Below are 22943 nucleotides of genomic sequence, written 5' to 3' on the forward strand. Positions count from 1 at the left end.
GGCAATTGCTCCTACTCACAGAGAGCACTGCGGTCAGACCGAAAAGAACTACACAAATTCCTCTGTAGCATACGATAGCTGATAAGTACTGTAAGGATTAAAGGGGTACTCCGGTGAAAATCTTTTTTCTTTTAAATCAACTGGTGGCAGAAAGTTAAACATATTTGTAAATTACTTCTATTAAAAAATCTTAATCCTTCCAGTACTTATTAGCTGCTGAATACTACAGAGGAAATTTCTTTCTTTTTGGAACACTGATGACATCACGAGCACAGTGCTCTCTGCTGACATCTCTGTCCATTTTAGCAACCATGCATAGCAGATGTATGCTAAGGGCAGCATGGTGGCTCAGTGGTTAGCACTGCTGCCTTGCAGTGCTGGGGACTTGGGTTCAAATCCCACTAAGGACAACAATAACTAAAGTGTTATTATTATTATAATAATAACGTCAGCAAAGAGAACTGTGCTCGTGATGTCATCTTTAGTATTCAGCAGCTAATAGGTACAGGAAGGATTACGATTTTTTAATAGAAGTAATTTACAAATATGTTTAACTTTCTGCCACCAGTTGATTTAAAAGAAAAAAGGTTTTCACCGGAGTACCCCTTTAAGATTTTTAAGAAGTAATTTACAAATCTGTTTAACGTACTGGCACCAGTTGATTTAAAAAAAATAAAAAAAAATTTTCCCCCGGAGTACCCCTTTTACATAACACCTGTGAATTCTGCACTTTGAATATCACCAGCCACTGAAGAGAGAGGTCATCCAACAACTGAAGTCCCAAAAAAATCTGCCACTAAATCCTTCAAGCAACCGTTCAGCCCCAGTCCAGAACCATCTGACCCGACCACAGGGACCAGTATGGAGGAGAACAGGGTCCAGGCTGTAAAATAGAAGAACACCGGAGCAGCCAGATACACTGACTCTAAGGCCGAGCCTCATACTTCTACAGAAGCTACAGAGTTATAGGGAACAGTAAAAATGAAAGTACTACAACCCCCACTGGGATCCGTCTGTGCCTCCCTAAGGCTCAGGGTTGGAGGAGGCACATGTTGAACAGACACACTACAATTGGAGTTGTAGTACTGTAGTTGTTAAAGATCCTGAACAAATAAAATAAGATGTTTTCATCAGGTTGCCCATAGCAACCAATTAGATTGCTTCTTTCATTCTTGAGAAGACCTCTGAAAAATAAAAGAAGTGATCTGATTGGTTGCTATGGTCAACTGGACAACATTTCCTCTCCACAGGTACATTTCCCCAATTGTCTTCATATTTAGGATGAGAATCTACTGACAAAGTGAGTAGCCAACCATTTCTGGGCATAAAACTCTGTAAGAGACAGCAGTCTGGGGGCGTCTGTGGTGGACATGAAGGAAGGGGGGTCCAGGGAAAGTTAGATTTAACGTCTGCAACGCGCGCTTCTCACTGAGCGACAGGTTTCATCCCAGGTATTGCAGGGGGACCCCCCAAGATCAGCTACTTATCCCATAACCCATGGATAGGGGATAAGTAAATTTTTGCCATAGTTCTCCTTTAATCGGTCAGAACACACCCAAAATCGGTCCCAGCCAAACATTGCTTCGTATCCTGTCATTTCTCCCAGCTGTTCTTTTTCTACCTGCTTGTAAGGCATGCCTACACTCTCTAATTCCTTAAAGGGGTACTCCGCCCCTAGATATCTTATCCCCTTCCTTAACGATAGGAGATAAGATGACTGATCACTGGGACCCCCACGATCTTCATGCAGCACCCAGCGTTCTGAATAATATATTAAGAACTCTGGGTTCTCGTGGTTCGGGTCGTGATGTCACGCTACGCCCCTTCCATTTATGTCTATGGGAGGTGATGTGATGTCACAAGAAGGTGTGGCATGACGTCACAAATCCTGCCACAGGAACCAGTGATCTAAACATACTATTTAGAATTTTGGTTGCTGCATGGAGATTGCTGGGGTCCCAGCAGCAGAATCCCCTTGATCAGACATCTTATCCCCTAACATTTACATAGGGTATAAGATATCTAGAGGAGGAGTACCCCTTTAAGGGACAGTTCACGTACCCAAACGTTGATCCTTTGCAACCGTATGACCCCTAGCAAGTTCCCTGCATGAGTCCCATTCATCAGAAAAGGCTTGTGCATGGAACTTGCTGGGTGTTCTACGCTTGCCTCATAAACTGCACCACCCAGCACCAGTTGCCTCTCCACACCGCATAAGGCTGGGTTCACACTACGTTTTGTCCCATACGGGAGCGCATACGGCAGGGGGGAGCTAAAAGCTTGCGCTCCCGTATGTGACCGTATGCGCTCCCGTATGCCATTCATTTCAATGAGCCGACCGGAGTGAAACGTTCGGTACGGTCGGCTCATTTTTTCGCCGTATGCGCTTTTACAACCGGACCTAAAACCGTGGTTGACCACAGTTTTAGGTCCGGTTGTAAAAGCGCATACGGCGCAAAAATGAGCCGACCGGACCGAACGTTTCACTCCGGTCGGCTCATTGAAATGAATGGCATACGGGAGCGCATACGGTCACATACGGGAGCGCGAGCTTTTAGCTCCCCCCTGCCGTATGCGCTCCCGTATGGGACAAAACGTAGTGTGAACCCAGCCTTATGCAGATCGTGCAGGAGAGCAGCTTTGGTCATCTATGTTTTGCTAACTCTATTTTCACACACAGAAATAAATAAATGAGTCGAACAAGTTAAAGAACAGTTTAAAAAAAGGGGAACTTTATTTATTATTTATTAAAATGTTTGTGTAGTGGATTTTTTGTAATCTCCCATCACTCACAAAGAGCGTACAGTAACTAATACTCAGGACAGGAAAAACCTCCAGAGGGGAGGAAACCTGTAGGGAATCCATGGCTACTGTACTGCCCTTCCTCTGGGCATACTAAAGGAGGTTACCTCTATAATTTGGGCAAATGTGTCTGTGTATGTGTGTGATTCCTAGGGCTATGCCTTCATCCAACGTCTTGCTGTAGGTCTGGAAATGCTACTCCATGTCCTGGAGATAGTGCATCTAAGATAGGGGGAAAAAAAGATAGATTATTTACATGTTTATCATAGAAATGCACATGGACCTGAACTAAAGACCTTTTGTACACAACAATGTAACACTTACCAGTCACAGTCATGTGCATGACTTTGCATTCCCGCGTCCCTACACAGTGTCCAGCACCGGCCCCTCACTGATGAAGAATGAACAGGACCAGTGTTATTTCTGGGGCTGTGCCTTCATCCAACGTCTTGCTGTAGGTCCGGAAATGCTACTCCATGTCCTGGAGATAGTGCATCTAAGATAAGAAAACAAAAGATAAATTATTTACATGTTTATCATAGAAATGCACATGGAACTGCACTAAAGATCTTTTGGACAGAACAATGTAACACTTACCAGTCACAGTCATGTGTATGACTTTGCATTCCCGCGTCCCTACAGTGTCCAGCACCGGCCCCTCACTGTTGAAGAATGAACAGGAGCAGTGTTATTTCTGCTCAGTGCTGCTCTCTGGTGGACAATGGTTATGACATCACATGTGTGACACGCTGTTACGTCCTGGGAGTTCTATTTCAGTAGTGCTGCTCTCTGATTGGCTGAAAATAGAAAAAGCTTTCTAATATATTCTGTATGACTGTTATCTAAGGTTTTTCACAATTTTTTAAATAAAATAGCGCTACTCCCTGTGGGTGTGTTATATTTGTTTCTCCTAACCAGACATTCTGTATATGTAATATCATTTGGTGGCCCCAACAGCCTGGGCCCATAAGTTTCTTACATAGATCAGTGCTGCTCCGGCAGGCTCAATGAGCAGCGCTGGCCGCTGGGACATCTGACTAGTGTTGCTCGCGAATTTGCAACTTTTATTCACGAATATAGCACTATATATTCGCAATTATGAATATTCGTTTTGTTTTTTTCACAGTACACATCACAGTGATTATCCCTCTCTGCTTCCAGCTTGTGTGGTGTAAAGAAGGCTCTAATACTACTGTGTGAGACTGGCTTCTGAATTTTCGCATATGCGAAAATTTGCATATGCTAATTGTCGCATATGTTAATTTTCGCAAAAATAAACGTGAATATTACGAATGTGCGAATTTAGCGAATATATGACGAATATTTGTCCATATATTTGTGAAATGTCGCAAATTCGAATATGGCCTATGCCGCTAAACACTATAACTTGTATGCAGCATTTTCAGAAGATTTCTGCTCTGCAGGCTTTATCTAGAATTTGCAGTTCTCTTAGAGCTTAGAAAAGCTCCCTCCTCCTCCCTCTATAGACTTGTATTGCTTGTCTTGCAGACACAGGACAAGTGGAGGAGGAAGTTTAATAACCGGAGAAAAAAGCATTTTTGTCTGATCATATATATTACAAACTTTTTTATATTTGTTGATAAAGGATATAAGTAAATGGGTTCCTAATGATAAAGGATATCGCCAATGATAAAGGGGATATAAGGAACGTATATAATACTAATATAGGATATATAAATATTGATATAAATATTGTATACTATTCCTCCTTCCTTCCTTCCTTTTCCAAGTGTTAACAACTTACTCTTGTTTCCCTTTGTAGATTGTACGGTTTAAGTAATTCCCAACACAGGGTTAATAATACAAAGGTTTATTCACTAACACACTATATAACTTTATAACATACATACATATCCGTATAATATCAATGTATCTCAGTGTATACAACAATGGCAACTTCAATACATTAACATTATACTAGTCACATTACAATTTAACCCAATACAATATCTTACCCACCCACCTAATTACACATCAATACACTCACACAGGCGCTCAATCCAGAACAGCTTTCTGTCCCTAAGGCTATAGGAGTTAGTGATAGTAATGAGAGGGTCAGTGCTTGAACAGGGAGAGAAGGGGTTTGTGAGTCTTGGGATAGGAAGGATAGGGTTAGACTTTGGAGTGGAGGTTACTAAGAGAGGGAAGTTGGAGCAAAGTTATAGGTTGCAGGGAGGAAAGAGGATGAGATTACTAAGAGAGGGAAGTTGGGGCAAAGGTAGAGGAGGAAAGAGGGTGCCCAGGATTATACTTAGCAGATTAGCCCCAATAATTTAAATAATAACGTTAGACCCAATAACTTAAAAAATCCCATTAGCCCCAATAACTTAAATAGCACAATTAGCCCTTATAACTCAAATAATAACATTAACCCCAATAACTCTGAAAATCCCATTAGTGAGACTATATGTGTAAAACTTAATGGAAATATAAAGTGTATGTTCCCAAATGCCAGAAGCCTAGCAAATAAAATGGGGGAGCTTGAGGCCTTGATACTGGAGGAACATATTGATATAATTGGGGTCACTGAGACATGGCTGGACTCCTCGCATGACTGGGCTGTTAATCTGCAGGGGTTTACATTGTTTCGCAAAGATAGAATGAACATAAAAGGTGGTGGAGTCTGTCTGTATGTAAGAAGTGGTATGAAATTCTGAGAATGATTCTGAGGATGTGGAATCACTGTGGGTAGAATTACAAAAGGAGGGAAATACTGAAAAAATTATATTTGGTGTAATCTACAGACCCCCTAATATCACTGAAGAGATAGAAGGTCGGCTGTATAAACAAATAGAGAGGGCCGCCCGGGCAGGTACAGTGGTAATAATGGGAGATTTTAACTATCCAGATATAGATTGGGGCCAGGGGCTGGCTAAAACTACAAAGGGGAGAAAATTCCTAAATTTATTGCAGGATAATTTTATGGGCCAGTTTGTGGAGCACCCAACAAGAAGTGATGCCTTGTTGGATCTGATCATTTCCAACAACGCAGAGCTGGTTGGTAATGTAACTGTGCGGGAAAACCTTGGTAATAGCGACCACAATATAGTTACTTTTGACTTAAAATGTAGAAAACAAAGACAGACGGGGAAGGCAAAAACATATAACTTTAAAAAGGCAAATTTCCCTGGGCTGAGAGCTGCACTACAGGACATAGACTGGGGGGAGGTGTTCTCAAATACTGATACAGAAGGTAAATGGGACATCTTTAAATCAACTCTAAATAACTATACAGCTAAATATATACCAAAGGGGAACAAATATAAACGATTAAAACTAAATCCTACATGGCTGACAAATGATGTTAAAAGAGCAGTAAACAACAAAAAAATAGCCTTCAAAAAATTCAAATCTGATGGGTCAGCTATAACATTTAAACAGTACAAGGAGCTTAATAAAATCTGTAAAAATGTAATAAAAACAGCAAAAATTAAAAATGAGAGCCAGGTGGCCAAAGAAAGCAAAACTAATCCTAAATATTTTTTTAGATATATAAATACAAAAAAAAACAAGGACCCCAAGGACCCCTTAATAATGATAATGGGGAGGTTGTCCCAGTCGATAAAGAGAAAGCGGAGTTACTGAATGGGTTCTTTAGTTCTGTATATACTAAGGAAGAAGGAGGAGCTGACATTGGACAGGTCAGTGCTGGTAACACATCATGTAATATACTGAACTGGCTTAATGTAGAAATTGTACAAGGTAAGTTAAGTAAAGTAAATGTAAGCAAATCTCCAGGGCCGGATGGACTACACCCATAAGTTCTTAGAGAGGTAAGTTCAGTAATATCTGTACCCCTGTTCATGATATTTAGAGATTCTCTGGTGTCTGGTATTGTGCCAAGGGACTGGTGCAAGGCTAATGTGGTACCAATCTTCAAGAAGGGCTCTAGGTCTTCGCCAGGAAACTATAGACCGGTAAGTCTAACGTGCATTGTGGGTAAATTGTTTGAAGGACTTATAAGGGATTACATACAGGAATACATAGGGGATAATAGTATTATAAGTGATAGCCAGCATGGGTTTACTAAGGATAGAAGTTGTCAAACCAATCTAATTTGCTTTTATGAAGAGGTGAGTAGAAGCCTTGACAGAGGAATGGCTGTGGATATAGTGTTTCTGGATTTTGCTAAAGCGTTTGATACTGTCCCTCACAGACGTCTGACAGGTAAGTTAAGGTCCTTGGGCTTGGAAACTTTAGTTTGTAACTGGATTGAACACTGGCTCATGGATCGTACTCAGAGAGTGGTGGTCAATGATTCGTACTCTGATTGGTCCCCGGTAATTAGTGGTGTACCCCAAGGTTCATTACTGGGCCCGCTGCTGTTTAATTTATTTATCAATGATATAGAGGATGGCATTAACAGCTCTGTTTCTATCTTTGCAGATGACACCAAGCTTTGTAGCACGGTACAGTCTATAGAGGAGGTGTATAAGTTACAGGATGACTTGGATAGACTAAGTGCCTGGGCATCCACTTGGCAAATGAGGTTCAATCTGGATAAATGTAAAGTTATGCATCTGGGTACTAAGAACCTGCATGCATCGTATGTCTTAGGGGGGATTAAACTGGCAGAGTCACTGGTAGAGAAGGATCTGGGTGTACTTGTAGATCACAGACTACAGAATAGCATGCAATGTCAGGCTGCTGCTTCCAAAGCCGGCAGGATATTGTCATGTATAAAAAGAGGCATGGACTCGAGGGACAGGGACATAATACTCCCCCTTTGTAAAGCATTGGTACGGCCTCACCTGGAATATGCTGTTCAGTTTTGGTTGCCTGTTCATAAAAAAGACACTGCGGAGTTGGAAAGGGTGCAGAGACGCGCGACTAAACTAATATGGGGCATGGAACATCTTAGCTATGAGGAGCGATTAAAGGAGTTACAATTGTTTAGTCTTGAGAAGAGATGTTTAAGGGGGGATATGATAAACGTATATAAGTATATAAATGGCCCATACAAAAAATATGGAGAAAAACTGTTCCAGGTTAAACCCCCCCAAAGGACGAGGGGGCACTCCCTCCGTCTGGAGAAGAAAAGGTTTAGTCTAAAGGGGCGACACGCCTTCTTTACCGTGAGGACTGTGAATTTATGGAACGGTCTACCTCAGGAACTGGTCACAGCAGGAACAATTAACAGCTTTAAAACAGGGTTAGATACATTCCTGGAACAGAATAACATTAATGCTTATGCAGAATTATAAAACTACATCCCTTCCCCTTATCCCCTTACACCCTTCACTTCAATTCCCTGGTTGGACTTGATGGACGTATGTCTTTTTTCAACCATAAAAACTATGTAACTATGATTATCGGAGTGTTGGGAGATGAGGCAGGACAGCAGTCTATATTTCTTGGGCCTGGATCCTCACTGCCTCATGGAGTTGTTCCCGTGTTGGTGGCTGCCTCTCAGGATGACTTATTTCCCTCCCATTCAGCTTGGTATATATATATATATATATATATATATATATATATATATATATATATATATATATATATACATATATATAACTTTATACAATGTCCTAAGACCCTCCTATCTGGCCAAATATCCCCAGGCACCAACACAGGTTTGGTGGGCACATACCAGAGAATGTTTGTAGACAATGCCACCTGTGCTTTGGCCTCTCTATGACCTGGCCAGATATCCCAAGGCTACCATGATACGTGTATGGAACAGGTTAGGTGGGCCCATATTTTGGAATGTTATACAACATCCCAAAATATGCCCTTGGTCTAATGGCCATTATATTGTGTTTTATGACATGCCCCAAGTCATGTCCTGTTTGTACAACATTTCTATCCTACAAAGGTATATAGGGCGTAGTTGATGTGAGATAGATTGATATAAATATGATTATATGACGCTTCACTTCACAATCCCCCTGTTGTCGGGAACTCGACAATGCAGTTTGGGAAGTGTCATATTGGGATGTATTTACCTCCTCAACCCTGTATGTTGTTGGTAATGGTCCAGGATGGAATGAAGTATAATTTTACATTTAGGTACTTAGACACCACCCATTTCCACAGGTGCAATTTTACTGCCAGTCACCATCACCCACCATCTCTATCCACAGAACACACAGTCTTTGCATTGATCTTCCTTCTTCTTTGTTGGGTCTAGATTGAAGTCCTTTTATTATGAGTCCAAACTTTGCCCGGACATTTTCTGTGTCTGTCAACAGCCTATCCTGATGTTGTCTCCATTTAAGTTTATCTGGTCAGACTCAGGAATGGCCTCATTTATTCAACAGCAGAGTCTTTGAGTCAACCTGGGCAGCTTTAACCTTGGCTTGTTACACAGTCAACATGACAGTCCATTTTGCTAACACATGTGGCACCATTTTGGTCCTCAGGTGTCATTAGCGCAGAGTGGCATCTTTACGATTTGTCGCAGGCATTACTCTTTGTCACTTTGATTGAAGTAGGGATTATCATCAGTTTGGTAGTCTCCATGGACAGATAAGCAGGTCTTTACCAAGGCAGATCAGAGCCTAAGTAGTGGAGAATGTCTCAGTACCTAAGGCCTAATTTTGGGGAGGAATACCACCTTCCATTCCCCTGTTGCGGACACTCAATCCATGCCTTATGAACCATACCATTCTGAGGGTTGAAGTGGCAATTACCTTGAATAGTGTGGGCACCTTACCTGTCCCTATGGGTCCAAACACACCTACAGTACACTCGGACATAATGGGGACTACCCACACACACAGCCATATATCTTTAAAGATTTAAAGAATATTTAAAAACAATACACCCAACCCAAATCAAATGATGGTTATTGACTCTGGTACACATAGAGACTCGTGCCAAATAGCACATCTGGTCTACACATCCAAAAACACATAGGTCACAAACCCTTGTGTAATTGGGCTGTAAATGTATGCACACCCAAGTAGGTGGTCACCCATTAACACCTAGAGTGTCTATATGTACTCTTTAAAGTAAGCACGCAACATAGATAAAAACAACATAATTAACATTTACAATAGATTCATAGATATCTTCAAGTATGTAATATTTTGGGGCCGCAGGACCGTATCAGTATGTATTATGTCCTTGACCCCTGTCTTCGCAAAAGTTCATGATGCTGTGTCTGACCGTGCTGCAATTGGTCAGCCAGCCTCTTTGTTCTTCTGTAAATTAAGAAGAGTCCTATATTCATGAGGGCAACCAGGATTAGGAGAATGATGATTGGATGAATAAACAAGTTAGTTAAAGAAAGATGTGGCTTTTGGGCTGTATCCAAAAAGGCTCTCCCACCAGGGCACAGAAGAGTCTCTTTCTAAAGCATGCACAACCCATGTAATCTTGGTTGACTCTCCTTCTCTGTCAGCTTCTGCACAATTTTCTCTTCGCTGCTAAAATCTAAAAGAAGACGCTTTAATTCTGTGCCGAAACCTAGAGGAATCTTCTGAAGCCTCACAGGGGTGTCAGGGCGGATGTCGAGTCTCTTCACTGGAGTGATTGGAGTTCTCCCTTTTTGATCAGCTACATCAATTCCTAGAACGGGATTAAGGGTACAATATGCTCCTGGGAGGAGTTCTCCTCTTTCGGTGCAGTTAGTGGCATAAACAGCATAAGATGCATTCCCTCTTTGGTACCAACACCAATATCCCTGACCCAGATATTTAAGGTTGGAAGAAGGGATTAAGTTTGCCTTCATCTCACAAGACCCCTCAGAATTCCAACATTGGTGTCTAAGCACCCGGTCGTATCTATCTTGACAGAGGATAGCAGAGGATACAAGTACAGTTTGGTTGCTAACTACCACCCCCAGATTGATAGTATTAAACCACATCATGATATTACCAGAGGTGGGCACCAGGGATGATGCGGTACAAGTAAAATTATAACAACCGTGCCACTGAGTTACCCACCATTTAGTATGGTTTACAGCAAAAGAGGGGATGAGTGTGCTAACTTTTCGAAGGAGGTTAAATGGATAGTGGCCGTGGTACAAAGAAGATACAATATGTTTCATGTTGCCCGAGAGTTCACTTTGGACCTGCGTACATGCCAGGGCGAGCTGAGCTTTGTCTTGCTCCTCTAGAAGACCCACAACTAACCTTCTAAACTTCTCTCGTAGAGCAGAAGACAGAGAGGTTGTAGCATCTATGTGCGAATGTTGTAAACCCTCCAAAATGTGATTTACATCAAGCTGGGTCTTAAATCCTTCACTGGCATGTCCCACCAGATCCCCAAGTTTGCTCCGCAGGACTTCCAAGTCTATTGTGTTTAAGGCCCGTATTCCCATAGCTCCTCCTCCTAGACCCATAGCAATCAAATCTCTTTTCGTGTCTCTCACTGTGGGTGGTTTGGTCTGCTAGGGTCCTGATCACTAATACCATAATTAGGAAAACCTTTAATGTCTGTTTCCATCTGGATCCTGTCATCTGGTATGGGATAAGTTATTTAACATGCCTATCCTTACCACCTGAGCCTATATGTGTGTATGTAAAATTGAAAAGCTGGAACCACCTCGACTTATCACCTACTCCCCCCCTTCCCCAACTTATATTGTGTGGTATTAAGTTGGGGAGGCTTGGGTGGCTTTTGCCTGGTCGATGTGGATCCAAAAGGTTGCCTGCCTTCTATGTGATTTATTTTTCGCAGTCATCGGCCTTTGCACTTTTAGCATTCTGTCGCCCATTGCCTCCAGGACCTGATATGGTCCCTCCCAGTTTGCATCCCATGGTCCAGCCTTACGGAACACCTTGACCATAACCATATCACCTACAGAGGGCATGGGAGTCTCCCCCTGTAGATACGGTTTGTGCATTCGTATTGCTGCATGTGGCAGTAACTCCTTCAGGTTCTGTTGAACCTGTTGGAGAAACACATCTCTGGCAATGGCGTTTTTCATCGGTTCCGATATTTGTGGCTCATTAGGAAAGCAGAGCGGCATCTTGCGCCCCGTCATGAGCTCGAAGGGTGTTACACCGGTGGTGGATGATTCCGAGGCTCTGATTCCCATAAGCACAGCTGGGAGAGAAGCTACCCAAGAGGAACCCCTTTCCATCAATGCCTTGGATAGTCGCATTTTGATGGTACGGTTCATCCGTTCCACTATGCCTGCAGACTGGGGATGATAAGGTACATGAAACATCTGCTTTATGTCTAAAAGTCCACAAAGAGATTTCATTACCTTGCCTGTGAAATGGGTCCCCCGGTCAGATTCAATCACTCTAAGCATTCCCCATCGTGACAGAACCTGCTCCCTAAGGAAACCGGGCAGTAGTGGTGGCTGTGTCATTTGTGGTTGGGAACACTTCTACCCATTTGGAGAAGACATCCACAACCACTAGTTCATAGCGGCACTTACGACTGCCAGCTTGCAGTGGTCCTAGGAAATCAATTTGTATTGACGACCACGGTCCATCAGCTGGAGAAACACGTTGCAACACTGGCTTAAGGGCTGGAGCTCTTGGATTTATCTGGGCACACACCAGGCATTGTTGGGTGACTTCCTCCACCGTTTTGGACATTCCTGACCAGTATAATTTGTCCTTTAGAAGGGACAGAAGCTTATCCCGGCCAAGGTGTCCCAACAATTGGTGGTTAAGTCTTGTCAGCTCTGCTTGCAGATGCTGTGGGACTACAGGCAGAGGGAGTTGATGGGTGCCAGTGTCATAACACAAGATTCCCTGACAGATCCTCCAGGGATCCTGTGGGTTGGTAAAATGTGCTGCCAGAAGAGGATCCTTTGACTGTTCCTCTTCAAATGACACTGGGCCCTCCTTGAGACCTTTCTTTCTCACAGCAACCTGGTATGAAGGATTGTCCTGGGCATCTGGTTCCCTCAGGACTCCTTGCACTGCAGCCAGTTTGGCCAATTCATCAGCCTGGTTGTTACCCAGGACCAAGGGTCCATCCCATCTCTGGTGTGCTGGGATTTTAATGAGTGCAGCCTCTCCAGGATGTGCCATGCCCCATTCCCACAATTCTTTCAGGACAGTCACATGAGCCAAGGGTTTGTTCTGGCTGTCTACAAACCCTCGTCTTTTCCATGTGTCCAGGTGCAGGGTGAGGGATCGAACTACATATGAGCTGTCACTATATATAGTACGATTCCCTTGGGGCTGAAGGAGGAGGGCTTCTTTGATTGCCTCCAGCTCAGCCCGCTGCGCTGACAAGTGGCCTGGCAACCTGACAAGGCTCTGGTTACCTGTGGTCTCATCCAGCACAGCAAACCCTGTCACATAGGTGCCATCCAAACAAAAGCGAGAGCCATCAACAAAGAGGATTCTGTCATCCGGATGTGATGTTGTCCTGAACAGTTGGGGAGCAGTGACGTGCATTGGTTGTCCACAGTCATGTTCAGTCCCTGTCATATTCAACAACTGGGAGAAAACATACCTTGCCTTTTGTGTCACGGTCAGATTCCTTCCACTCAAGTCCATGATCCACTTCCCGAATCTCTGTTGTGAGACTCCAGGGAGGGTAACACGAAGCAAGAGGGCTAAAGGTGATTGTGTAGTCTGAACAGTGAGGGGCTTGAAGCCTACAATATGCTCAGTTGCTTTAACTGCATAATGCACGGCTGCAAGTTTCTTGGCACACTCATCAAACCCACTTTCAACTGGTGAAAGAAGCCTGGAGAAGTATCCCAGTGGTCTATACTCTGATCCTATTTGTTGAAGCAGGACCGCCGAGATAGACTCTGCACCAGCATGGGCCTGAATTGCCATTTCTTCTTCAGGGTGAGGGGTTGCTAAGACTGGGGCCGAGGAGAGGTCTCTTTTCAGAGTTGAAAATGCCTCTTCCTGTGGTTCTGACCAGTCTTTCAAGGAAGGTTCTTCCCCTCTGAGAAGTTCATAAAGGGGCTTCGCTTTTGCAGCAAAATCCTCTATGAACTCTCTCATAAAGTTGGCTACTCCCAGGAACTTGCATAGGTCCGGAAGAGTGCCTGGTCTGGGTAGTTTCACCATGGCTTCCACGTGGGCAGCCATGATGCCTTTGGCTCCATGGGAAATTTAGACGCCAAGGAAGGTTACTTCTGACCTAGCCAAGTTTGCCTTGTGAGGGTTCAGCTTGAGCCCTGCTTGGACCAGGAGTCCCAGCAGTTCCCTCAAAAGAGCCAAGTGCTCTTCCATGGTCTCTGTGAAGGAGCAAATCATCTACATATTGCAGCAGACATTCTGGCCTTGAAAACACACTTAGTACGGCCGCCAATGCCTGGTGAAAGTATGTAGGGCTGCTGTGAAAGCCCTGAGGGAGTACACAAAATATGTACTGTTTGTCCCCCACTGTGAAAGCAAACTTGTACCTACAGCTCTCTGTCAGTTCAATGGAAAAGAACCCGTTGGCAACATCAATGGTCGAGAATACGCGACTTTTGTCCCATTATGCCCATTATGTCGGGAGTCTGTGCAACTACTGGGGCAGACATGGGGGTGTATTTGTTAAGGACTCTTAGGTGTACAGTCAACCTGAAAGAATTAGTCTCCTTCTTTTTCACCGGCCAGAGGGCATTGTTGCATTTAGAATTGCTCTCTATGACCATGCCCCTTTCTTTCAAATCCTGGACTGTGCCCAGTATTGACTCCATTGCCTCTGGTGGAAAACGGTATTGTCGTTGAGGCGGTGGGTCTGGCCCTTGGATGTCCACATGAACACCTACCATTTTCCCACAGTCATTTTTGCTTTGGGCCCATAAACCTGGATGCTCATACACAATAGGTTCGAGGTCTATGTTATGTGAGACTTCTGGCCATTTGTGTTCCAGCATGTTGACAGAGTTTTCAATTACAGGCAGGGGTGGTCCCAGACACTGGCGTTGTATGACACACACCTTTGCTTGTCTAGGGCCCTTCCACACAATGCAGTTTGCCAAATCAATGATCCATCCGTTCTGTGTCATTATATCGGTACCGATGATGTTATCGGAACCTGGGTAATACCACATTGGGATCTTCAGTGTCATATGTCTGGCAATCTAGATGACAACTTCCTCTATTCTGTGGGCTCTCACCCCCCCTTGTTGGTGATCAAATCCGATCACCACACACTGAGGGCTGTCAGGGTGAAGATTATGTTTCACATTAGTAATGGAAATTTCCGCACCAGTGTCAAGCATGATCTTTGTGTCCTGATTGTTTATTCTGGCTTCAATGTGGGGTCTCCCTGAAGAATCCAATATGATGTCACATATTGGAGCCAGATGTTTATGGATCCCTGACCATCAGTCAAGGTGCACCAGACTCCCAGTAGGTACCTCTGTGGTACATACTGCCACTTGAGAATGTTCAGCTGGAACATTCTGCATAGCTTCTACCCTTAACGAGTTTTCAGCTGGTTTGCTTGGGACATTTACAAGTGCAACATGTCTAGCTTGCCATTGTAAATGCTCCAAATTTTTTTCTGTCTGTACCCCATGTTGTTTGTCATAATTGGTTTCACTTTGAAACCGTTATTATTGCCAGTTTTATCGTGGGCAATTGTTTTGAAGGAACTTTGTGGACAGTTCATTTTCATGTGCCCATATTGCAGAAACAGGAAACAACGAATGTGTCCTGACTGCTTGTTTTCCAATGGTGGAGCTGTGGGGTAGACAGGTCTGTATGGCTTAGTATGGTGTCCACGTGCTTCCTTAGATCTAAAAGGGACATTCCCACGCTCCCTAACTTTTACAGACTTTCTATTTTGCAGCAGATCTCGTCTTTACTGCTCAATAATCATAGCTGCATGCGTGAGTGAAGATTCTTTCGCTGCACTTAACCAGATCGCAGTTTCCAGGTAAGGGAATCTTTCCACAAACATACGCACCATGCCTTGTGGGACTCCTCTACCTTGATCTTTTGTTACCTTCCTGTACATTGCTTCAAATCTCCCACACAGAGACAAGGGCTCATCATGTATGGTGGGTTTGAATTTAGTCAGGATATCCGGGGTAACATCCCAATGACCAGTTGCTAATTTCATAAGTATTGAAAGGCGTTCTTCCTTGTCACGATGCCGGCTGGCAGGTAGTGGATCCTCTGTGCCAGAGAGGGATTGGCGTGGACCGTGCTAGTGGACCGGTTCTAAGCCACTACTGGTTTTCACCAGAGCCCGCCGCAAAGCGGGATGGTCTTGCTGCGGCGGTAGTGACCAGGTCGTATCCACTAGCAACGGCTCACCTCTCTGGCTGCTGAAGATGCTGAAGATAGGCGTGGTACAAGGGAGTAGGCAGAAGCAAGGTCGGACGTAGCAGAAGGTCGGGGGCAGGCGGCAAGGATCGTAGTCAGGGGCAACGGCAGGAGGTCAGGAACACGGACTAGGAACAGACAAGGGAACGCTTTCACTAGGCACAAGTGCAACAAGATCCGGCAAGGGAGTGCAAGGGAAGTGAGGTAATATAGGGAAGTGCACAGGTGATTACCCTAATTGGAACCACTGCGCCAATCAGCGGCGCAGTGGCCCTTTAAATCGCAGAGACCCGGCGCGCGCGCGCCCTAGGGAGCGGGGCCGCGCGCGCCGGGACAGAACAGACGGGGAGCGAGTCAGGTAGGGGAGCCGGGGTGCGCATCGCGAGCGGGCGCTACCCGCATCGCGAATCGCATCCCGGCTGGCAGCGGGATCGCAGCGCCCCGGGTCAGAGGACGTGACCGGAGCGCTGCAGCAGAGAGAGAGAAGCGAGCGCTCCGGGGAGGAGCGGGGACCCGGAGCGCTCGGCGTAACATTCCTCATTATGAAATTTGCCATTTTTGGGGTCCATTTTCCCTGTTGCCTCATACCTCTGGATAAGGTGTGTAGGCAACCACAATTTAAACAACTCCATGCGATTTTGTGGGGCCACTGAAAAATTGTTGCAATGCCCCTCAAAAATATTGCATGAGGTAAATGGATCTACATTGGGATCATATCTAGGGATCTGTTTGCAGATCTTTAACAGGAAATTTATCCTTTCCATACCGTTGTGGTTAGGATAAAATTCCAGCACCCTTCTTGTTTGCCTTGGTAGACTGGAAGCTGAGTTTACAGTTTCCCATCCGCTACCAAATAGCACACTTGTTCCCTCCCTATTACCGGGACTGTTATCCATATTCTCCATAGGTGTTGAAGAATATGATAACCCGCGCTCCACCTGTCGCCTATCATCCAGACTTGGAGATTGAGGTAGTCGACCCCCATCAGGCACTGGAGCCATTTCTCCTGTCTGCCCCTCTCCCAACTCCGTAACACAGACGTGTTTCCTTGGCAAGGGCAACTTGCTATGTGCATTAGGCCGAGACAGATTAGTGATGATCTGCTGCAGGTTAGCAATCATCTGCGACTTTGCAGTCAGATCTTCCCTAAGTGTTGCTATCATTGTATCAGTAGATGCCATTCTAGTTCTATACTGATTGATCTCAGTGTACAATTGAAGAAGCTCTTTGTCCATGTCAGAGCAATACCTCTCTCGGTCAGAGAGTTTTGATTCCAACATACAAATTTCCTTGCCTCTTTCAATTGTACACTGGGCTTCTTCTTCTAACTGGTATTCCAGTATACACACTTGTTTCACCTTATCTAAGCAGCTATGACAGTGATAATTATGTATGTCAGCTACCATGTCTGCCTTCCTGTTAGCAGCAATTGTTTCACTGTGTTCAGGCTTCCAAATGGTATCTTCAAAGCAATACACTAGCTTTGCCAACATCTTAAGCCGTTTAGAAGTTTTGTTCAGAACACATCTTTTGCTAATATGCATTTTATCATATTTATATGCTTGATCTAATAAAGCAGACCATAACATTTCTGCTGATTTGTATGTGGTGGGGGGTATAGGGTCAAAACTACTATGTTGTGCTAAATCTTTTAGTGTGGAAAAGTCCATACTCACGTTTTCCTTGGCCATCTTGGTCAGTGTTATCCTTCTCGTCCCTTTTGTGCTGCTTGAAAAAGGTCCTTTTCTTCTGGAACGCCTTTTCCCGACCAGCTGGACGTCACCTTAGGAACACTACCGTCTATGGTTGAAAGTATGTGTATGGAATTCTTTTACTTAGTGAATGATTCGCCGTTTTAACCGCAAAGGGAAAAAAAAATTAAAACCTTATAAAAAAACAAAAAACAAATAGGTTTGCTGTTCCTAAATATATTCCTGTGTCCTGTTTTAAATAAAACTATGCTATCTGTCCAAACTTCAAGGTCTAGACGCACAGTATAACATAACACTTCACCGTGTACGTATGTTATCTGTCCACGCCTCTCCGCCTATCTTAGTTCACAATATAACACAATCCTACTAAAACAAAAACACAAAGAAAGAAATAAAAAACAGTCGGGCCGGGCTCGCCAATGATAAAGGATATAAGTAAATGGGTATCCTAATGATAAAGGATATCGCCAATGATAAAGGGGATATAAGGAACGTATATAATACTAATATAGGATATATAAATATTGATATAAATATTGTATACTATTCCTTCTTCCTTCCTTTTTTTTCCAAGTGTTAACAACTTACTCTTGTTTCCCTTTGTAGATTGTACGGTTTAAGTAATTCCCAACACAGGGTTAATAATACAAAGGTTTATTCACTAACACACTATATAACTTTAGCTAACATATATACATATCCGTATAATATCAATGTATCTCAGTGTATACAACAATGGCAACTTCAATACATTAACATTATACTAGTCACATTACAATTTAACCCAATACAATATCTTACCCACCCACCTAATTACACACCAATACACTCACACAGGCGCTCAATCCAGAACAGCTTTCTGTCCCTAAGGCTATAGGAGTTAGTGATAGTAATGAGAGGGTCAGTGCTTGAACAGGGAGAGAAGGGGTTTGTGAGTCTTGGGATAGGAAGGATATGGTTAGACTGTGGAGTGGAGGTTACTAAGAGAGGGAAGTTGGGGCAAAGTTATAGGTTGCAGGGAGGAAAGAGGATAAGATTACTAAGAGATGGAAGTTGGGGCAAAGGTAGAGGAGGAAAGAGGGTGCCCAGGATTATACTTAGCAGATTATCGGAGGGTTGGGAGATGAGGCAGGACAGCAGTCTATATTTCTTGGGCCTGGATCCTCACTGCCTCATGGAGTTGTTCCCGTGTTGGTGGCTGCCTCTCAGGATGACTTCTTTCCCTCCCATTCAGCTTGGTATATATATATATCTAACGTTATACAATGTCCTAAGACCCTCCTATCTGGCCAAATATCCCCAGGCACCAACACAGGTTTGGTGGGCACATACCAGAGAATGTTTGTAGACAATGCCACCTGTTCTTTGGCCTCTCTATGACCTGGCCAGATATCCCAAGGCTACCATGACACGTGTATGGAACAGGTTAGGTGGGCCCATATTTTGGAATGTTATACAACATCCCAAAATATGCCCCTGGTCTAATGGCCATTATATTGTGTTTTATGACATGCCTGGATCTGCCACTGGTGTGAATACAGCCCCAAAAACTGACTGTGCCTCTGCAGATATCCATCAAAGTACCAGTGACCCTGCTGCAGAGCTAGAGCTAATATCTACTGTACTACAAGTACCAGCGGTCAGTGAAGATCCTAATGAAACATCACTGGATGCTGTGGAAAAAGAATGACCAGCAGCTGCAGAGCCTGAAGTACCACTTATGAATGTTCAACTACAAGTACCAGCAACCAAGTACAATCAACTGGTGACAAAAAGAAAAACAGATTTGTAAATTACTTCTATTTAAAAACCTTAATCCTTCCAGTACTTATCAGCTGCTGTATTCTACAGAGGAAGTTATTTTCTTTTTGGATTTCTTTCCAGTCTGACCACAGTGATCTCTGCTGACACCTCTGTCCATGTCTGGAACTGTCCGTAGTATGAGAAGTTTACTATGGAGATTTGCTCCTACTCACAGAGAGCACTGCGGTCAGACCGAAAAGAACTACACAACTTCCTCTGTAGCATACGATAGCTGAGAAGTACTGTAAGGATTAAGATTTTTTTAATTTTGCCATAGTTCTCCTTTAATCGGCCAGAACACACCCAAAATCGGTCCCAGCCAAACATTGCTTTGTATCCTGTCATTTCTCCCAGCTGTTCTTTTTCTACCTGCTTGTAAGGCATGCCTACACTCTATAATTCCTTAAAGGGGTACTCTGCCCCTAGATATCTTATCCCCTACCTTAAGGATAGGAGATAAGATGACTGATCACTGGGACCCCCACGATCTTCATGCAGCACCCAGCGTTCTGAATAATATATTTAGAACTCTGGGTTCTCGTGGTTCGGGTCGTGATCTCACGCTTTCCCCTTCCATTTATGTCTATGGGAGGTGGTGTGATGTCACAAGAAGGTGTGGCATGACGTCACAAATCCTGCCACAGGAACCAGTGATCTAAACATACTATTTAGAATTTTGGTTGCTGCATGGAGATTGCTGGGGTCCCAGCAGCAGAATCCCCTTGATCAGACATCTTATCCCCTATCATTTACATAGGGTATACGATATCTAGAGGCGGAGGACCCCTTTAAGGGACAGTTCACGTGCCCAAAGGTTGATCCTTTGTAACCGTATGACCCCTAGCAAGTTAACTGCATGAGTCCCATTCATCAGAAAAAGGCTTGTGCATGGAACTTGCTGGGTGTTCTACGCTTGTCTCATAAACTGCACCACCCAGCACCAGTTACCTCTCTACACCGCATTATGCAGATCGTGCAGAAGAGCAGCTTTGGTCATCCATGTATTGCTAACTCTCTTTTCACACACAGAAATAAATGAGTCAAACAAGTCAAAGAACAGTTTAAAAAAAGGGGAACTTTATTTATTATTTATTAAAATGTTTGTGTAGTGGATTTTTTGTAACCTCCATCACTCACAAAGAGCGTACAGTAACTAATACTCAGGACAGGAAAAACCTCCAGAGGGGAGGAAACCTGTAGGGAATCCATGGCTACTGTACTGCCCTTCCTCTGGGCATACTAAAGGAGGTTACCTCTAGAATTTGGGCAAATGTGTCTGTGTATGTGTGTGATTCCTAGGCCTGTGCCTTCATCCAACGTCTTGCTGTAGGTCCGGAAATGCTACTCCATGTCCTGGCGATAGTGCATCTAAGATAGGGGACAAAAAAAGATAGATTATTTACATGTTTATCATAGAAATACACATGGAACTGCACTACAGACCTTTTGTACACAACAATGTAACACTTACCAGTCACAGTCATGTGCATGACTTTGCATTCCCGCGTCCCTACAGTGTCCAGCACCGGCCCCTCACTGATGAAGAATGAACAGGACCAGTGTTATTTCTGGGGCTGTGCCTTCATCCAACGTTTTGCTGTAGGTCCGGAAATGCTACTCCATGTCCTGGCGATAGTGCATCTAAGATAAGAAAACAAAAGATAAATTATTTACATGTTTATCATAGAAATGCACATGGAACTGCAATAAAGATCTTTTGGACACAACAATGTAACACTTACCAGTCACAGTCATGTGCATGACTTTGCATTCCCGCATCCCTACAGTGTCCAGCATCGGCCCCTCACTGATGAAGAATGAACAGGAGCAGTGTTATTTCTGCTCAGTGCTGCTCTCTGGTGGACAATGGTTATGACATCACATGTGTGACACGCTGTTACGTCCTGGGAGTTCTATTTCAATAGTGCTGCTCTCTGATTGGCTGAAAATAAAAAAAGCTTTCTAATATATTCTGTATGACTGTTATCTAAGGTTTTTCACAATTTTTTAAATAAAATAGCGCTACTCCCTGTGGGTGCATAATATTTATTTCTCCTAACCAGACACTCTGTATATGTAATATCATTTGGTGGTCGCAACAGCCTGGGCCCATAAGTTTCTTACATAGATCAGTGCTGCTCCGGCAGGCTCAATGAGCAGCGCTGGCCGCCGGGACATCTGACTAGTGTTGCTCCCGAATATTCGCAATGCAAATTTTATTCACGAACATAGCACTATATATTCGCAATTATGAATATTCTTTATTTTTTTTCACAGTACACATCACAGTGATTATCCCTCTCTGCTTCCAGCTTGTGTGGTGTAAAGAAGGTTCTAATACTACTGTGTGAGACTGGCATCTGAATTTTCGCATATGCGAAAATTTACATATGTTAATTTTCGCGAAAATAAACGCGAATATTACGATTGTGCGAATTTAGCGAATATATGACGAATATTCGTCAATATATTCGTGAAATATCGCAAATTCGAATATGGCCTATGCCGCTCAACACTATAACTTGTATGCAGCATTTTCAGAAGATTTCTGCTCTGCAGGCTTTATCTAAAATTTGCAGTTCTCTTAGAGAAGCTCCCTCCTCCTCCCTCTATAGACTTGTATTGCTTGTCTTGCAGACACAGGACAAGTGGAGGAGGAAGTTTAATAACAGGAGAAAAAAGCATTTTTGTCTGATCATATATATTACAAACTTTTTTATATTTGTACTCTATGCAAAGTGAGTTTAATTGACAGGGCCTGTTTTATGCATATTGGCATGCTATATTTTTTTCTTGTGCTATTTTATATATCAGTCCAACCACCGAGCACCACTACCCACTTAGCCAGTGTGCAGCACCATTACAGTTTTCCACATCTCTCTGACTGCCCTACTAGCTTCTTGCACCAAGTGGGGTTTATCTGCACCCAGTAACTGATGTGGTGCCAACAGAAACTGATGAAGAGGCAGAGCCCTATAGTCTGTAGATAGGAAACTAACCAGCTGTAGGACATTGTGTGTAACATGGCTTTCGCTCACAAGGGCCTGACACTGGCCAACGTCAGGAGCACCTCAGTAATCGAATGATGACAGACAGTTGGCCCGACGGTGTCATGAAGGTAGGCATACCACAGTGAATATCTCTACTAGAGAAGTTTCAGATGAAACCTGCGGGCTGCAGGATAAATAACAATCCTCCTGGCGCTCTCCCGAGGGTAGTTTGTAGAAACTGAGTCGGACAATTAGAATTATTAAATAAAAAAGATTTATTTTTTCATAGCGCTGTGGACTACGCTTTTCAAGGGGTGGGACCCCCTCTTCCTCAGGTCCTCAGGTGTACAGCAGTAATCGCAGTGAGTTAGGCCCGAGCATTGCGGCAACGGCTGAACAATTATAATTATAGAGTGTATCACCTCCCAAACACTCTGCAGCATCTCCGTACCTAATACCGCCCCTAAATCCGGACG

The 22943-nt window shown here is 43.7% G+C and overlaps 1 long non-coding RNA gene across 2 annotated transcripts; it reads right to left on the reverse strand.

Annotated features, from left to right (window-relative positions):
- Nucleotides 1-2715: 2715 nt before the first annotated feature.
- Nucleotides 2716-21356, reverse strand: LOC130277713 (uncharacterized). Of its 2 annotated transcripts, XR_008845547.1 has the most exons (4): nt 21220-21356; nt 20949-21118; nt 3127-3298; nt 2716-3024 (listed from the first exon to the last, which is right to left on the reverse strand). It is a non-coding gene; the product is annotated as an uncharacterized LOC130277713 (long non-coding RNA). The 2 variants fall into 2 exon arrangements; XR_008845546.1 differs by lacking the exons at nt 20949-21118; nt 21220-21356 and adding an exon at nt 3400-3545.
- Between the last annotated feature and the right edge of the window lie 1587 nt (nt 21357-22943).

This window comes from Hyla sarda, chromosome 6 (genome assembly GCF_029499605.1).
Source record: "Hyla sarda isolate aHylSar1 chromosome 6, aHylSar1.hap1, whole genome shotgun sequence".
NCBI classification, from domain to species: domain Eukaryota; kingdom Metazoa; phylum Chordata; class Amphibia; order Anura; family Hylidae; genus Hyla; species Hyla sarda.